Source organism: Anser cygnoides, chromosome 1 (genome assembly GCF_040182565.1).
Source record: "Anser cygnoides isolate HZ-2024a breed goose chromosome 1, Taihu_goose_T2T_genome, whole genome shotgun sequence".
NCBI lineage: Eukaryota > Metazoa > Chordata > Aves > Anseriformes > Anatidae > Anser > Anser cygnoides.
The window spans coordinates 47995704-48011865 of record NC_089873.1 but is presented as its reverse complement, the minus strand read 5'-3'; the positions used below and the strand labels follow the sequence as shown (position 1 = coordinate 48011865).

The 16162-nt window shown below is 41.1% G+C and overlaps 1 protein-coding gene and 1 long non-coding RNA gene across 8 annotated transcripts in view; one reads left to right on the top strand and one right to left on the bottom strand.

Annotated features, from left to right (window-relative positions):
• Positions 1-619: 619 nt before the first annotated feature.
• On the bottom strand, positions 620-15489 carry LOC106036969 (uncharacterized). 6 transcript variants are annotated; one of them, XR_010830551.1, is made up of 5 exons: positions 14530-15404; positions 12438-12498; positions 9019-11178; positions 8600-8725; positions 4365-6773 (listed from the first exon to the last, which is right to left on the bottom strand). It is a non-coding gene; the product is annotated as an uncharacterized lncRNA (long non-coding RNA). The 6 variants fall into 6 exon arrangements; XR_010830546.1 differs by adding an exon at positions 620-1652 and having other exon boundaries at positions 4926-11178; XR_010830539.1 differs by adding an exon at positions 3678-4126 and having other exon boundaries at positions 4737-11178.
• Positions 15454-16162, top strand: part of ELK3 (ETS transcription factor ELK3) — a 35656-nt gene continuing 34947 nt past the window's right edge. The window contains exon 1 of one of the 2 annotated variants that reach the window (XM_066994769.1): positions 15454-15849. The gene's annotated coding sequence lies outside the window, so the exon portion shown is untranslated. The remainder of the gene's footprint in view (positions 15850-16162) is intronic. The other variant, XM_066994749.1, reaches the window with a different exon arrangement.

Here is a 16162-nt window from a genome sequence, read left to right as displayed (position 1 = left end):
TCAGCCCCGGGGGAAACCACAGATGTTTGTATCCTGCAACAAATGTTTCTGGGTGCCTACACTAGCATTTGTGGAGGTAATCACTAAATGAGTTACCATGGGGCCACAAACTTGGCTATAAATATGTGCACAAATTTCACGTTTCCTGGAGCAGGAACTGCTATTTTTTGTGTACAGCACCTGACACAATGAAGTCTTGACCTGGTTAGGGTTCCTGGGCTGTCCTGCAGTGAAATGGTAAATAAAATTGCAATAATGATGTTTTCTCCTTTCCTTCTGCATAGTGTTATTGCTGGGGTGTTTTTGTTTAGTGGGTCTAATTAGTAAACTTGTGGAGCTGCTGCTGAATGAAAAGGATTTGGAAGAAGGCATATTTTTGCCGTTTGTGAATACTGTCCACTTTAAAGCAGGGCATGGGCTCCTTGCAATTTTGTAAGAAAGAAAAACATGTTTTTTTACAATAGTAATGAATTCTGTGCAGTGCAAAAGGTCATATAAAAAGCAGCAGGAGGACAGGATGTTGGGATAAAACACTGAGCAGATTTACTTCCTAAATTAACATTTCTCTCTCTCTCTCTCTCTCTCTCACTCTCCCTGGAAATTTGTGGAAGAACAGCATCTTGTGCTAGACAAAGGAAATGAAAAAGCATTAAGTACAGGTATACTGCAAACACAGTAGGCAAAATACTGGGGCATTTCTAAAGAAGACCAACAAAGGAACCCAACAAGGAATGCAGATTTAAGTGGAAACATGCAATTCAGCTTATCAGCAGCTTTATATTTTATTCATTGCCAAGAGTCAAATGTATAGGGAAGATGTTAAGTGGACAAGTATATGTAAAAGTTGTCAAACGTGATCAACACCAATGAACTCACTGAGTTTATGAGAAACATGTGCATTTACCCATGTAAGTACAAAGTTGTGTTGTTATACCTATATATTTCATGAATCTGAAGAGTCTGTACCAACTGCATCCCTACCACAATTTTATCGCGGTCTTGGGTTGCTTACCAAGCTTAAATTCGTCTGGTATATATATTGCCTGAAAATGCAAGCTCTGATAACATTGCAATCCAACAGACGGATGAAAATTTGGTTTAATAAATATAAGGGTCACAAAATCAAATGTCTGAGCTGTTTGGAAGAAGTTTTAATTTAAGACAAGGTGTTTGACTCACTGAGAAAAATCTATGACAAGGCATAAATTGTCACTTTGAAAACCTTGCTATGAGAAAAGCACCTACATATCTGTTGCTTTGCATTACTGGACGGGCCCTTCTGTCTGCTTTAAGGTCTCAGGAGGACTGCTCTCAGCTGTCCCAGGCCAGGAGGAGCAGGAGGACACCCTGGCAGCAAGACTTCCTCCCCAGGTCCTCATCCGCTTGGGGAAATGACGGTGGTGGGAGTGATTTATCTTACTGTCCCAGCTGCACCTTCTGGGCAATGCAGGAGGGGACCAGCACCATTTCTTTCCTTTGCCTGTCCTTCCTCTTGCCAAGCAGATGTATAAAGCGCAGTCCCAACATCTCTGCCCGTTTTCCTCTTTTAGTCTCCTGGTGAAGCTTGTTGTGTGGGAACTCCACAGGGCTCTGCTTCTAATTTCTTGCCTCACTGTCACACTTGCTGGGCACACCCATTCATCCTCAAGTTCCTGTGGGATAAAAGGAGGATTATATTACCTGTTTTCTATTTCAGGCAAGAGTTTCGGAGCCCCTTCCTGTCACCAGTCCACAGGATCCTGCAGGGCTCTGCAAGGATAATCTCTTGCAGAAGGGGAAAAGCAGAGAAGGCTCCCATAGCAGCAGCATGCCTTCCTTCCATCTCTCTCCATCTCTCTCCATCTCTCTGCCTGCATCCTTTCAATTTTCCTCTGCAGAGAGGGAAAAGATAAGGTTTGCCCCGTTTTCCTTTCCAACAAGCACTGGAAGATTACCAAGAGGGCTGGGAAGATGTAAAAATGATAAATATTAAGGGAAAAGATAAAAAAACTGCAAGATAGAGAAGTATATAACTGCCAAGAAGAAAATGACAAAATTTTAAAGAGTGAAGAAGAGGAATGTGCAGAAAAGAAATCACGATCCCAAGTATTTGAGTAGCTTTAGCCTCCTCTACTGCCATAGTAATGTGCACTTCCTAGACTGGCACAACTGTGCAAGAGCGTTTTGTGGTCAGAAACAGTCATTTCACACAGGACCTCTTGAAAGGATCGTAAAAGCCAGTCTTGAGAAAGCCTTTTTATGAAGCGTGCTGGAATAGCTACATCCAAATTATGATTCCAAGGGGCAAGGAGAAAAAGTCAACCTGGTGTGGTGGACTACAACATACATTCACATTCTGCCTGGGATTGCTTTATCTCTTAATATGATAACTTAAAAAATTTAAGATCTATGACCAATGCATACAAGTCACCTCCTCCTTTGCCTTTTCTTTATCATCTGCTTCCCAACCTTCCTCTTAGTCCTTTGGGTCAAAAGGGCACAACTTCCTGTCTGCCTCCTAAATCCTTAGTCTCTTTTATTCTGAAACAGGAATGAGCTGAATATGAATTTTATTTTGCAGATAGCTGAACATGACAACATTTAAAATAAATAGGCACAGTATTTGAGTGCTTTTATAAAGAAAAAAATATGTAAGCAAAATGATTCCCTCAGAATACTTGCAAAAACAAAAAAAAAAAATCTAAATGTGAATATAAAATAAAACCCAGACCTGTAAACTTTTTTTTTTTTTTTTTGGCAAAGAAAGCCAAACTTATTGATATATCCTCAAAGTATAGAAAACACATATTTGAAAAAGGAAAAAAATAAGGGAAAATACAGCGCCTTAGGCCTGAAAGGATCAATAAAAAGAACAAAATGGAATGAGGATCTGCAGAGGCCAAATAAATGCTGACATGGTTTGAAAAGAACAAATAAAATAATCTTAGCTAGCAGAAGAAAATCTCTGCATCATAGCTAAAAAAAAAAAAAGGAAGAAATGACAGTTTGAAAGATGCTCTATTATCTTTCCTAAGAATTTATATGCTAAATTCTGATGCTAATGAGGCCACAGTATAACATTTCTTCAGCTGATCATCATGTTACTTAGAAGGATATTTGTTTTTTTTTATAAATGAGAGACTAAGGCTACTTTGAAATTTCTAGATATTAACACCACATACACTCCACCACAGTGTGTAGGTTGTTTCCAGGCTGAAAGCTTTAGAAAAATGTGCAACTGATCTGCTGAGCATAATATTTCTCCTAATGAGATCTATAAGTTAATCAATTTAACATGCATAACAGAAACTGTTCTGTTCTCGCAATTTTGAGGAAGAACATAATAAAAACCACACCTGAAAAACCACACAGAAAAAATGTGTGGTCAGAGGCTTGATCCTTACCTGTTGAATGCTTAGTATAAACAGCTACAACTCTTTTTCCACTAGCAAATTAATCCTAATTCTCAGTAAACTTTGATGTTCAAAATGTAGTCTTGTTCAAAAAAATCCCAAATACGTATCTGACTAAAAATAGGGGTTTGGTTGTTATCTGTTTTGTTTTTCTTCTTTTTTCTTTTTTGTGATTTAAAGACATGTAAGATGTTAAACGGGAAGAGATTCTAATTCTTCAATGCTTTTGGCTTACAACATGCAAAATGACAACTGCCAAAATACTGGAATGAAAATGTGACAACAGTTTGTTTGTTTGTTTATTGGCAGGGATTTTACTGGTGTTCTTGACAAAAAAGTCTGAGACCTTTGGTTATGACATCACTGCAAGGTCTTCCTGAAACTACTTATGCAACAATGACAGTCCAAAGCAGCCACACCTGAACTATTTTCAGTTCACATCTTACAGATCAATAAATTTCTTCAACCCCAAATGTTGGCACCAGTAGTGTACTGTAATCTCATATCAGTGCAGAGCAATGCTGTACATAAGCATTAATGTTAGTGAACAAACAATTTCTGTTGTCTGCATAAGCTCACAAAGAGCTATATTTGAAGGTATACCTCTTAATTTGGGATATCAATATATATGTTATTAGGTATCAGACATAGCTGAACACATTTTAAGTACTTTGATAATTCTTCTCTTCACATGCTGTTTGCTTGATAGCTCTTCTGAGCAGACCTTATTCATGCTACATACAAGGAAATAAGAGATATTAGATTAAAAGGTTTCCATGCCCTTTCCATCTTTGATATTTTCTCTTCTATACCCTGGAAGAATCCTGTCCTCATCTCACAGACAGATGACTTCTTAAGTGTAAATCTTGCATGAAATCTTGCATGAAGTCATTCAACTAGCATGTAACTTGTGGAGTGACAGGGTGATATCTTGCCAGCAGAGACTGCCCCCTCCCCCCCCCCCCCCCCCCCCCCCCCCCCCCATTTTTTTAAGCAATGTAATCGAAAAGGCTAGCATATAATGCCAGAAGCCCTAACTTTGATTCCTGAGATTCTTCTCCTCCTCACGTAAGTACAAATACGTATCTTTCAGACAGATGACCTCCCTTTTTTCCATAGACCGAGGAGGGTGACAATATGGTGATTTCCAAATCACTGCAAGACAGTAGATCCCCTTAAAGATATGAAATATTCTCACAGTTCAGAAAAGACTTGAAGCAGCTAAGTAAGTTCTCCATTCCTGAAGCAGAGGACCATTGTCAATAACTGCTCGGCACTTCCTGGCACCATTCCCATGAGACCCACAACATCTCAGTTCCTTCTTTCACCTCACTCAATACTTACACAGAACATCAAAGAGAGGTGATGAAACAACATCCATCTTGGAAAAGAGGCACAGACTCTGTTTTGGTAGAGCTCCATGGAAATTAAGCAGTTTTGTAAACAGAAAAAGTCATTAAAAGGACTGAAATGCTACAATTACAGATTTTCTTTGTGCCTACAGGTCTCTAAACTGGCAAAACCTGCACCTACCTTAAGACAAGCTGGCAAAGCCACACGGAAGCAAGACAGAGGTGATTTTTGCTGGGAGAAAGACAGGCATCGTAGAAGTTGCTGTTTCCTCTACTAGACCACACATCCTCAAGGGCATCTGTTTCTAGATTATTAAATTAATCTTTAGCCTGTGACTCATTTTTGTTTCTTCACAAACAAACTCCCTTGACGGCTGTTCTGCTCGACCGAGGGAACTGTCAGACACCAAAGAAAGGTTTTTGCATGTAAAAGAGAAATGGAAGTGGAATCAGTGGGACCTGCAGGGGTAGATGCAGTCCTGCTCTAAGTATGACATATGGCCATGATTTAGTGATTTGACCCTTGAGTGCATGGACTCTACCAGACCATGGTAATTGGGGAAGTGTGAGGAAGAGGAAGGAAACCCTTTCAGCATCACGGTAAGTGCCCAGCTTGGTTACCTCCCCCACAGGAGACACAAGAAATGATTCTATCTTTGCAGATTTCAGAATTATACAGAGCACTCATCTTTTTTATGGCTTTACCTCAGTAAAATCCTCATAGAAATATACATGTGCTTTTTTGTTTGTTTGTTTGTTTTGTTTTTAAATATTCAAATTACAAAGCAGTTTTTATTTTGGGGATGAAGAAATAATTGTTTGGAGGTGTTTGTAACAAGGTTCAAACAAAGAAACAAACCTGAGCATGCAGACTCCGAAATCATCGTTATACTTTCAAGAGGCTGTTTTTTTCCATCATTAAAGAGTCTTTCACTGGAGCATCCCCTGTCCACTTCCACAGAGCCCAGATTCCCACTGTGACCCTGCCAAGCAGTGACTCAGTGATAACGTGTTAGCACAAGCATCAAATGAAACCAACTGCCTATACATCTCATAACTCCGCTTTTACTAATGCTGGTCTGGGAGTGTGAAGGTTTCTACTTGTCCTAGAGGAAGCGATGAGTTTACAAACTTATGCACATAAGTGGCTAGGGAAACTAGTTCAGAGAGCCAGTGGCCTCAACACTGTCAGTCTGGCTGTGCAACAAGAGAACCCTCTGGAGACTGAAGCAAGCTGTTCGCTAATCTACTTATTTCTAATTTTTTTTTTCCTCTGTGAAACTCAGTTGAGAGTGTCTTATCTAATATAGTCAATCAGAAGTATAACTGATAAATTAGGGCAAAATACACATTTCTTTTGTTTTCAATGAATTTTCACCTTGTTTTTAACAAATGTTGTTCTTGTTGAGATCACTAGCACATGTGTAATTTTACACAGATGTCTTCAAGAAAGGAAGACTCTTGCAACCTCTGGGGGAAGGTATTGAACAATTTACACTGCTTTTGAGGTTAATCCAGAGAGCAGAACGGAGTTATGTATGCCTTCTGAAATGTGGTTTCATGAGGCTCTGATAAACAAACCAAGATTATCTAGAGAGCCAGGAACACCAAAGAAGAAAGATATAGAGAAGGAGGAGCAGGTCCAAGGCCGTTAAATAATCTGTGTTTTACTGGCATACCACTGGCTCCCAAGACAGTCCAGTCTTTCCTTGTAGCCTCTCGTGCATGTTGAACAAGAGATGAATTTATGTCTCTTGCAGAAAAGAAGAGCCCATGAAGTCTGTCTTCACATGGCCTTAAATATTTTGACTGTTTCTTTTTTCCGGTGCCTACTAAGTGCAAACTACAATTGCCTCTAATCCCATGGTTAAGGCATTTATAGTATCTCACCACATGGACTCACATTTGTCCATGGCCTGCTGAGTTCAGTTACGCTTCCTCCTGATATAGCACTAAAATTGTCTTCTTTCCAAGAGCTAATATTTGTGGAGTATTCATGGAACTTAATGTTGGACCTTTGAGATCATTTCTGTTAATGAGAAAGTTGGATTATTAGGGAGAAACGGTAGGTATATCCATGCAAACACACTGACATTTGGAATCAACAGGCATACGTTTACTCACCTGCACTCACATACTCATGGTGCGTAACCACAAAAGCCTAATTCATTTAAGAGAATAGACTAAAGTTGTTTCTCTCTTTTTGGGATTGGGAAGCCAATATTTCTCTCTGTAACACCCATAGGGGTTCAAAATTGTTCATAATTAGCCCAGTGAAATTCTGGGTGACACCAATGACTTCAGTACAGGTCTGTTAGTTTAGACATGAGGGAGCCTGAGCAGAACAGGAACTGGAGTCAAGTCCATTAACCACAAAAGCAGAATGCTCTAACACAATCATAAATGATTGCCACATGCAGAAGTATAGTTCCCACTGCTAACTGCAATCTTGAGATTTTTATTGGAAAACTATCACCCTCATCAATTTACAGTGTCAATGTGCTAGTTTTAAACATGGGGTTATTTTAGGGACATTGCTGCTTGTTAGCCTTGAGCTAAATTATTTATTATCAAAGAAATAGTATTTACAGAAATAAAAGGGAAGAACCTTATAATATAAACAAGTGAAATAAATAACATAAATAAAATAAAGGTTAACTAATAAAACTTCTTAATCAGTTTGGTAATCAGTGAAGGCACAATTTTAAAACAATTTTGTTGACTACATTATTTTGCTCTTCATACTATTAACTTCCTATAAGTCTAAACATTTCCTTTTATTCTATTTGCTTGTTTTATTTATCACTAAAAGAAAGAAAAAAAAAAAAACAATGAAATATATACCTTATCAGAAAAGGTGAAGAGGAAATTAAAAAGCTGGTAACTATAAGAAACTTTTTACTCAGCAAATCTCATCCACGCAGAGGGATGAATTTTGTTTTGTGTTATTTTAAAGATAATTTTTAAAACATCTACTTCCTGCTTGCTATTTCAATAAACTGTCTGAAACATCTGCATATTTTTAAGTCTCTATCTCTTCACATTATTTTAATTTGATACCCCAGTGGATCATCTATTATTTTACACACCTGACCTTCATTAGTCATAGTGTACAAGACTACAGAACAGTTCTCTTCAGTCTTGATCACCACCATGCCTTACTGCTATTGCAGGGGAAAGACTGCTCAATGATCTAAATGAGAAATATATATGCGTACATCTGCATTTATATATGCATAGGGTTATAAAACATGCTTGTGACATACAGAAAAACAGCACAACAGCAAAAGCCTACCCTCCTGACTGTTCAGGAACATGCTCCATTAACATTAACTAAGTTTTTCATGTCCTGGGCTTTTTTATTTATTTATTTTTAATCGTGAGTATTGACTTTTTAGAGTGAATTAAGACACTGCAGCTCAGACCCAAGGCCCTTACTAATTTCCTTATTTATTACTGGGAGTGAAGAAATCAGTCCTGTACAATTCCCACAAGGATGCAGACAGAGCCTGGACAGACAAGCAAGTGAGAAGTGGGAGCTAATGAATATTGCTCTAGTGTCAGACAGGTAAAGCACTCCCCCCTTCCTGTTAATTCAATCGAAACAATGAAGAGAAAAACCCAACCCGCCCTTGTCTTGTTTGGCTTAGACATGAACCCTTGATAAGACTCTGGAAAACAAGAAAGTTTGTAATAGATTTGAGCTACCTTTGGCTGAGTAACTCATATGTCATAAAAATGTGAACATAGTGGTGTACTTCTGCAACCAACGTAGGCGCAGCTTGATATGCTGTAGATAACAGAAAATGACTGAGATAAAGAATAATATAACATTTTAACTTAAATATGACATACTTTACATTTCTTTACAGAAAGGATATCCCAGCAGGAAGGAGAAAGGTGGAGCACAATCCCTGTAGCATTTCTTGTTCTGCATTGTGCAAAACTTTGTAGGGACACAGGAAGAGGATACGGAAGTTTCTACAGGAAAACGGAGAAAAGTTCAAACATAAACAGCATCCAAAAAAATTTACCAACAGTTTAGAACATTTCCTTTTTCTCTTTAAATACTTGAAGACGCTTACATTATAGTTTACTATACATTTCTACGTATATCCATTTTTGCAATTTCTCTCCCAATAGCATCTTAAAACAATTTTTAACGTGAATTATGCAAACTATATTCTGTGTGCTAATGTAAGCAATAATCTATGTGGTACAGCATTCTCCTTTTAGCAGAGTAAGTGAGTGTTGGACTAATAAGTTTATCTTACATCCTATGTAGGATTTTGAAAGAACTCGGTGTTAAAAAAGATCCTTCTGAAGACCACATCCACAATAATTGAAGGCCACTGAAGTCAAAGGAAAGTTGCCAAAACTTCAACACCTTTTGCACAAGGATGGGAGGTCTTGCTTCAGCCAAGCTTTAAGAATGTGCTTAAATCTGTTATTACATGCAGCTGAAATGTGGATAAAAGGGTTATAGCTAATGCCTTCCCTCTCTTCTCACCTGGAAGAGTTGTGCTTCACCAGATGGTGCTAGTGGTGGGCAACAGCCAACTTAACCATTCTCCTAAATTTGTGGTTGCTTGATTTTTTTTTTTTTTTAATCTTAAGTACAACATGAAAGCACATGGTTAACTCTTCAGGGCTTCTTTAAAGAGGGTGGATTTTGGCTTGTGTTTACAGTCTTTGGCTAAGTCTGGGTATAAGGAGAATATGGTTTGTATCAAAAAAGCTTTCTATTTAAATGTGGCATCTCTTGATAACAACTGGTCAAAAGCACACAACAAAATATGAGACAATATTCATATAACCATAGCTCTGGCTGCATATTAGCAATTTTCTTAGAACTGCAACTATCATTAGTACTTGGTAAAAGGGTATCAGGTAGGCAAATGGATATCAGATTTTCAATGTGTATGTTTAAGGTACAGACAGGAGAGCTGTCCTGAGCTAATACATAGCAAACCAGCATGAGAAAGATGCAGAAACAGGGAATTTCTGGAGGAACAAATCAAGTTTGCATTGCAAGCCTGCATTACTTGAGTTTTTAGAAGGATCAAAATGCTGTCACGTTTAAACGATTCAGATCTGGGTATGGCTACGCTGAAAGGTTTCTATACTTGTATTTTAAATGTATGGGAAAAAAAAAAGAATAACATCCCATCATAGACAGCAGAAGAGGAAATTCACATTTTAGCTGTGCTAAAGGCAGAATACAAATGTGTGTCTCTTATCTATGTATCTGTGTCTCCTACCCTGAAGCACCTATTTGGGCAGCTACATTAGCTGGGAAAGTTCCCCAGGATCTCTGCATAGAGAGCAGAGAGACATGAGCACCTGTGGGTCATTGGTGGCAGGGTCCTAACTACATTCTTTTAATTGTTTTCTGAAGTTTCTCTCCTTCACCGTACATCAAGAAAAAAGAGCATACATGCACACATAAAGTATTAAGAAGATATACATTCATTTTTTAACTGTTTTGTGTTACGTGACTTCGAAAAAGGATTTTCTAGCAAGCAAAAGGTAGCTACAGTTATGCTAATGGCAGTCATTTCCCATAAGAAACACACAGTGCATGTGCTTTATGGTCTGTACCAATGGCTGGTTAGGGGTTAGTTTTGGCTTTAAAAGCCCAAAGACATTTTGAAGATTTATTTTCTTTTCCAATGTGTCTTTTATATGAGTTTTATAATTGTGGCTATTGCATATGAGAACAGGGAAGGCTTTAAGAAAACATTGATTATTAGAAAAATGCACATCACCAAGACCATGGACAATTAACTTTGTAACTACAAACATGATAACACAAACATTGAAACCTTATAATCAAATACACTGTAATTAAAAGAAAAAAAACACATTGTCATATGCACCTAACTGAAAATTAAGAAGTGTCTCCCCAAGTGTGTGTCGTACAGGGAAACATAAAAGCTTACAAGGTCACATGTTGAAGACAAAATCTGCACAGCTTCATTTGTCATCTAAAAATCTTAAAATTAGTGCGGGTTGAACAGAAGTGGCAGTGAGTCGCGCTCCATTTGACCAAAAGCATTTGAGAACAGTAAAAGCAGTTTAATTATATTCAGATGCTATGGTGATACTTGGCAGCAGAAATACCTTGGTTAAGTTATATTTAGAGATTAGATTAGAATAAAATAAACAGATGGGAGGCAGGAAAAAAAAAAAGATAGATGAAATGCAACTAAACTTTTACCTCAGACCTTTAATTAATTAACCTGGGGAAAAAAAATGCAGTAGAACAGATTGAAAGATTTAAGAGAAGCTCAGTGACCTCTCAAATAGTTAATCTTTGTGGCTAGATTAGACCACGGGGTTATTCAAAGATTCCCGGAATCCTCTTTCCCTGTTTTCACGGATTGTTCATTTAGGTGCTATAGGCTCCTTCAGCACACGGCAGCATGACATTCCTGAAATGACAAAAAATCGTAGGCAATTGCACTGCACGCAGGAGGTAATTCCTTATAAATCTTTCACTAAGAAGGCAAACCTAATGAAATAGCAGACGTTAAGTGATGCTTTTAATCTAAACATGTTGGGTCATGTGCTTTCTTCCACAACAACACACAGGGAAAGCAAAACATTCAGGAAAGCAAAAACGTGCCAGAGGAAGAGGAGCGTAAAAGCAGTCATTTCCCCAAACACTCCTTCCTGATCCAGCACCGCAGCCTTCCCGGGCTGGGTAGGGGACAGGACGGACACCTCAGGGACTCCAAAACATCATTCCTTTAAGACTGCATGCAGATTTCTAATCGCAACGCAGCAGTAATGCTCATTCACAGCCTCTGCCAGGAGGGACTGGAATGCGCTCCCCAAGGAAACAAAAGTCCGTGGGAGGAGGGAAGAGGCTCCCGCTTCTTTGCTGAGGTCCTGCCATCTGCACAGGATACTTGCTTCGTGGTGTGAAGAAGCACTTAGCCCTCCTCCTGCCTCTGACAGCAAACTTTCTAGGTTGAAACTTGCAGGATTTCTTTGTTCCAGAAAATGTGGCATGAGGTTTTTAACCTTTCGATGCTGACATGCAATTGTTTTTCCCGCTATTCGGATCCAGCATTGAACAACACACACAGTTTTGTCATTGTCTGCCATCTAAACCCTTTTGTAAAGCTCACAGTTTTACTCAGGACAGCTCAGCAAAATGCCCAGGAAGGAATAATGCTTGAAGTGGAGCAATGTGCAGTGCCTTCTTTTGAGTTTCCATGGGTTTAGAGCCAGTGCTACACCCTGGAGCTAGCGCTGTACAGTATTGCAGACTGGCTCTTCTTGCCAGTGAAGCTGCCTGCGAGATGAGATAAAGCTGAAGACCAGGCCACTTTGTGAGCAGAACGGATCCCCCGGGACTTTTTGCAATAATGAAGTTGTTGGCTCTGAAACTCATGTTTGTCCAGCTACAGGGAAGTGTGAAAGAGAGAAGCCAAACCTGCTAGAGGAACATTCATCAATTTTGATGCGACATTTGCAAGGCCTTGAAATAGCTATGTTGTGGAGGGCAACCCAAAATCCTGCATGAATTAGGCTGTTGTTCCAACTCAGGTGATCAGGTTCTGTATAACCACCTTCCAAAATCCCCCGGAAATCCTCCTGCAACCTGGCAGGTGGTTATTCAAGCCAGAACTACTAGAAAATAAGAGCGAAGAATGGTTACTTCTGATTTTGCCAAACAACTTACAGTGGCAGATGTGAGAAAGGCCAATACAAATGCGAAACCTCTTCACTACAGAGCTTGTAATCTGGAAAGAAATACAAAATGTTCAGAGAGGGCGATATAATACATACTTTCATTAAATATACTTGCAATTAAATTAGTAAATGAAATGACAATTATTTCCAACAGCTTTCAACTTTGTTCTCGATAATTATACATGATTATAAACATCTATGTACATTTAAGGAAAAATGTGTACAGCAAAGTGGCATTACAATTATTTAATTTAATACTATAATTACAGTGGGACTGAAGACTCTGAGTGAAATTACAGTAAAACATAGACCAACAGACATGACCCTCAGCCAGATGAGCTTAGACAGAGCTCTGGAGAGCAGCAAATCTGCCTTTTTTTTGTTGTTGTTTTTCTTTCTTTGCTTTAGATAGGTTAATTATAGAAGCACATGAGATTTATGAACATTTTAAAAATACAGTAGAAACAATCTGAAAGGACAGACAAAGCCTGGTTTCTTAATTGACGTAATCTAATGAAAATGAGGCAGAATTATAGTCACTATACTTAGGAATGCTTTGGGGCAATTTTTTTCAACAGAAAGCCAGGTTTATAAATACGGGCTCTTTTACAAACTCTACAATCCCTAGATAAACAGGCCACAGAGACATCTTGGGTGCATATGTTTGTGCAGAGTTCGCCTGAACCCATCAGATTAGGGCTCTCAGTAGCGGTAATGCGCCTTTCTGGTGGAAGGGGAGCTGTCTCTAGTTACTCCCGGTTCTTTCCAAGTGTGACAGCTGCTGTCTGGACCAACTCTGAGCAATGAACAACAGCTTCCAAAGCTAAACCCCCAAATCTCAACAGCTTAAGGACAGGACTCGGGCTTTATAATTAACAGTTGTAATGGTAGCATGCGCTGATGAATAGGCATGAATAGAGACATGGAAGTTGACTAGTGACCCTGCTAAAAACATAACCAGCATTTTTATGACTACATTAACAAACAGGTTTTCTGAGTGGAATTGCTTTTGCAGAGGAAAAGGGCTCCTCCACAATACAAACCTGCAATTTTCCTCGTTCACCATCTTGTATTTTCGTATCAGCTAGTCCTTAAGGATAGTGTTAAGTCTAAACTAATTTAGCTAGAAAGATATCATGGATGAGAGAATTTTAATAATAACTCTGTGAAGCACAGTGTTTTTATCAAGCACATAGATGTAGTCTCAAAAAATATTTTCTAGATGACATCCATATTACTAGAATCACTAGCCCTGGCCAAAAGCTCACATTTTCTTCCACTTCCAGCAGAATTTTCTGAATTTGAGTTTCCAACATATCTTGATTTTTTTTTTTTTTCAGTTGAACACATTTCTCATTTTCTTCTCCACCATCCATGGGGTGATATGAAGAGCCCTCCCCCAGTGCCTGCCCAGCCTCCAGCATGGCAGCTTTGTTTAGTTTTCTACTTCACTACCTTGACAAAGAAGAACTAGTGCTGTAAAAGGTTTTCTAGTGCTCATGATAAATAAACATGTTCATTTTTTAACCTTTTTTAAGGACATAGCATTATTTACTTTGCGTAAAAGAAAATAAATTTTGGTTTGGAAGAGTAATATTGACTTTGAGAGTTTGTTCTCTCAGATCTCCACACCACTGGTACTGGTCAAGGCAACTTTGGAATGTCTCTGCTTCTCCTCATCTTCACAAAATTAATGGAAGATAAATGCAGAAGATGAAGGTGGGTACCCCCAGCTGTTGGTCCAACATTGCGTTATTGGGACCATAAAAGCCCCTCTGGCTGCCCTGCTTTTGAAAATCAGGTCTTCAGTTGTACTTCCCAAGTGAAGCTTGATTCCTGCACCCTGATGACTTAGATACTTAATGCAAGGACTTTGTCCGCTGCATGTTTTAATCTAGGAAATGTGCTTTCTGGAGTTAAATATTTTAATGATTCTTTATTTGGGAAACACCAAGTGAGCAGACCTCACATCTGTATTCTGATTCAGAATGACTTCTTGAAAGGGAATTAAAGAAAATGACAAAGTTATGCAATGTGGTGTGCCAGTACCGCGTTACGAGGAAGAGAAGGGGGAAACCCACCCAATTTCCATAGACTCCCACCAGTCTGCTCACTGCCAGCTGTTCGGAAGCTATTGGCTCATGCTTGGTGGCCAACTGCGACGAGCTTTTTAATCTCATCGGAGCATAGTTTTGTTCCCAGTGACATTGCAAGGAACAAGCCATTAGGGAGGCAAAGAATAATCACGGCTTCTACGTCACTTCACGTTGACAACATTTGGAGCTGCGTTGCTTGAGTGGTAACTCTTGTGACTGTTAAAAGAAACGGTAAATCTGTTAAAAAGAGTAGATCTGTTAAAAGAAATAGCAGCGCAGTATCGATTGTGAAGTATTATGTATTTAACATCGCTGATGCTCTGTATGCTGGGCAGAGAGAAGACACGTCCCTCACTCTGGGAGTTTCCAAATAAAATCGGGAGTAGTGAGGATATAGTGAGGATATAGTGAAGATGTAATGAAGATATATGAGATACAACGATGTAACACCAAGCATGGGAAGTGCTTTTAATAAACCCTTTAGCAAATCCCCTTTCAGTAAGTCCAAACACACAGCTGAGAAGCGAGGCTCAGAACCTAAGCCCATCCCAGCACGCCTCCTCCGCTGCCTCAGCGACGCGGTCCGGAGCGGGACGGTCCCTCTCAGGCCCGGCACCCCGAGCACCCCTCGACTCCGAGCCCTCCTTTCCCTCGTCTCACGGCTCCGTGCCGGGTCGCACCGCTCCCCTCGGCGCCTCGGGGTCCCCCGGAGGAGCCGCTGGGGCCAGCGGCGCTGCCCGGGCCCCCCCCGGGGCCGTCCCCTGAGGGCCGTCGCCCCGCCAGGAGGCCGAGGCGGCCCCGGAGCGTCACCTGCGGGGCCGTGCCGGAGGGCCGCGGTCCCGGCGGCGGGAGGCTCCTCCCCGGGGGTGTAGCGCAGGAAGAGGTGGAGGTCGGGGAGCCGCCGGGGCTCCCGGTGAGGGCTCGGAGGTGCCGCGAGGGCTGCGCCATGCGAGCGCCCGGCGCTACGGCCGTGCTGCGCGGCGGCGGCCGGAGAGAGGGGCGAGGGGAGGAAAGGGCTGTTTACACAGACTGCAAACCGCCTGGGGAATAATGCAGGAAAGGAAGTGAGCCGGCTCTCTGTCTGACTGCCCTGACTTCCTGCTCGCTCTCTCTCGCACAGACACACACACACACCGACAAAAAAAAAAAAAAAAAAAAGAGAAAAAAGAGAGAGGGGGGGGATCGGGATCTCGTTACAAGAGCAACAGAGCGCTCGCAGAGGACTGTCAGCATGGGCAGCCGGGGGGTTTTACCCAGCTCCCTCTAAAGCACCGGGAGGCACCGGGAAAGCCCCGCAGGCTCTGGGTAGGTACGGGTGCTGCCGCGCCGGGACAACTCCCCAAAAGTTTCGGGGGGCTGCGGGGAGGGCGAAAAACCCCCTGCTTTCCCCCCCCGCCTCGGAGAGGGGAGCCCCCGCGGGTCGGGGTGCGGGGTGGCGGCTGGGCGCTGTGAGGGGACCGGGGGGAGGTGGGGGGGGGACACGGACACCGCCGCCCCAGGGGTCTGCGAGGGGGACGGGGCTGTAGGAGAGGGGATGGGGTCCCCCCAAACCCCCTGCAAAGCCCCCCGGCCGCGTCCTGCCCCGGTCCTCCCCCCGGGCAGCATCACGATAAGGGAG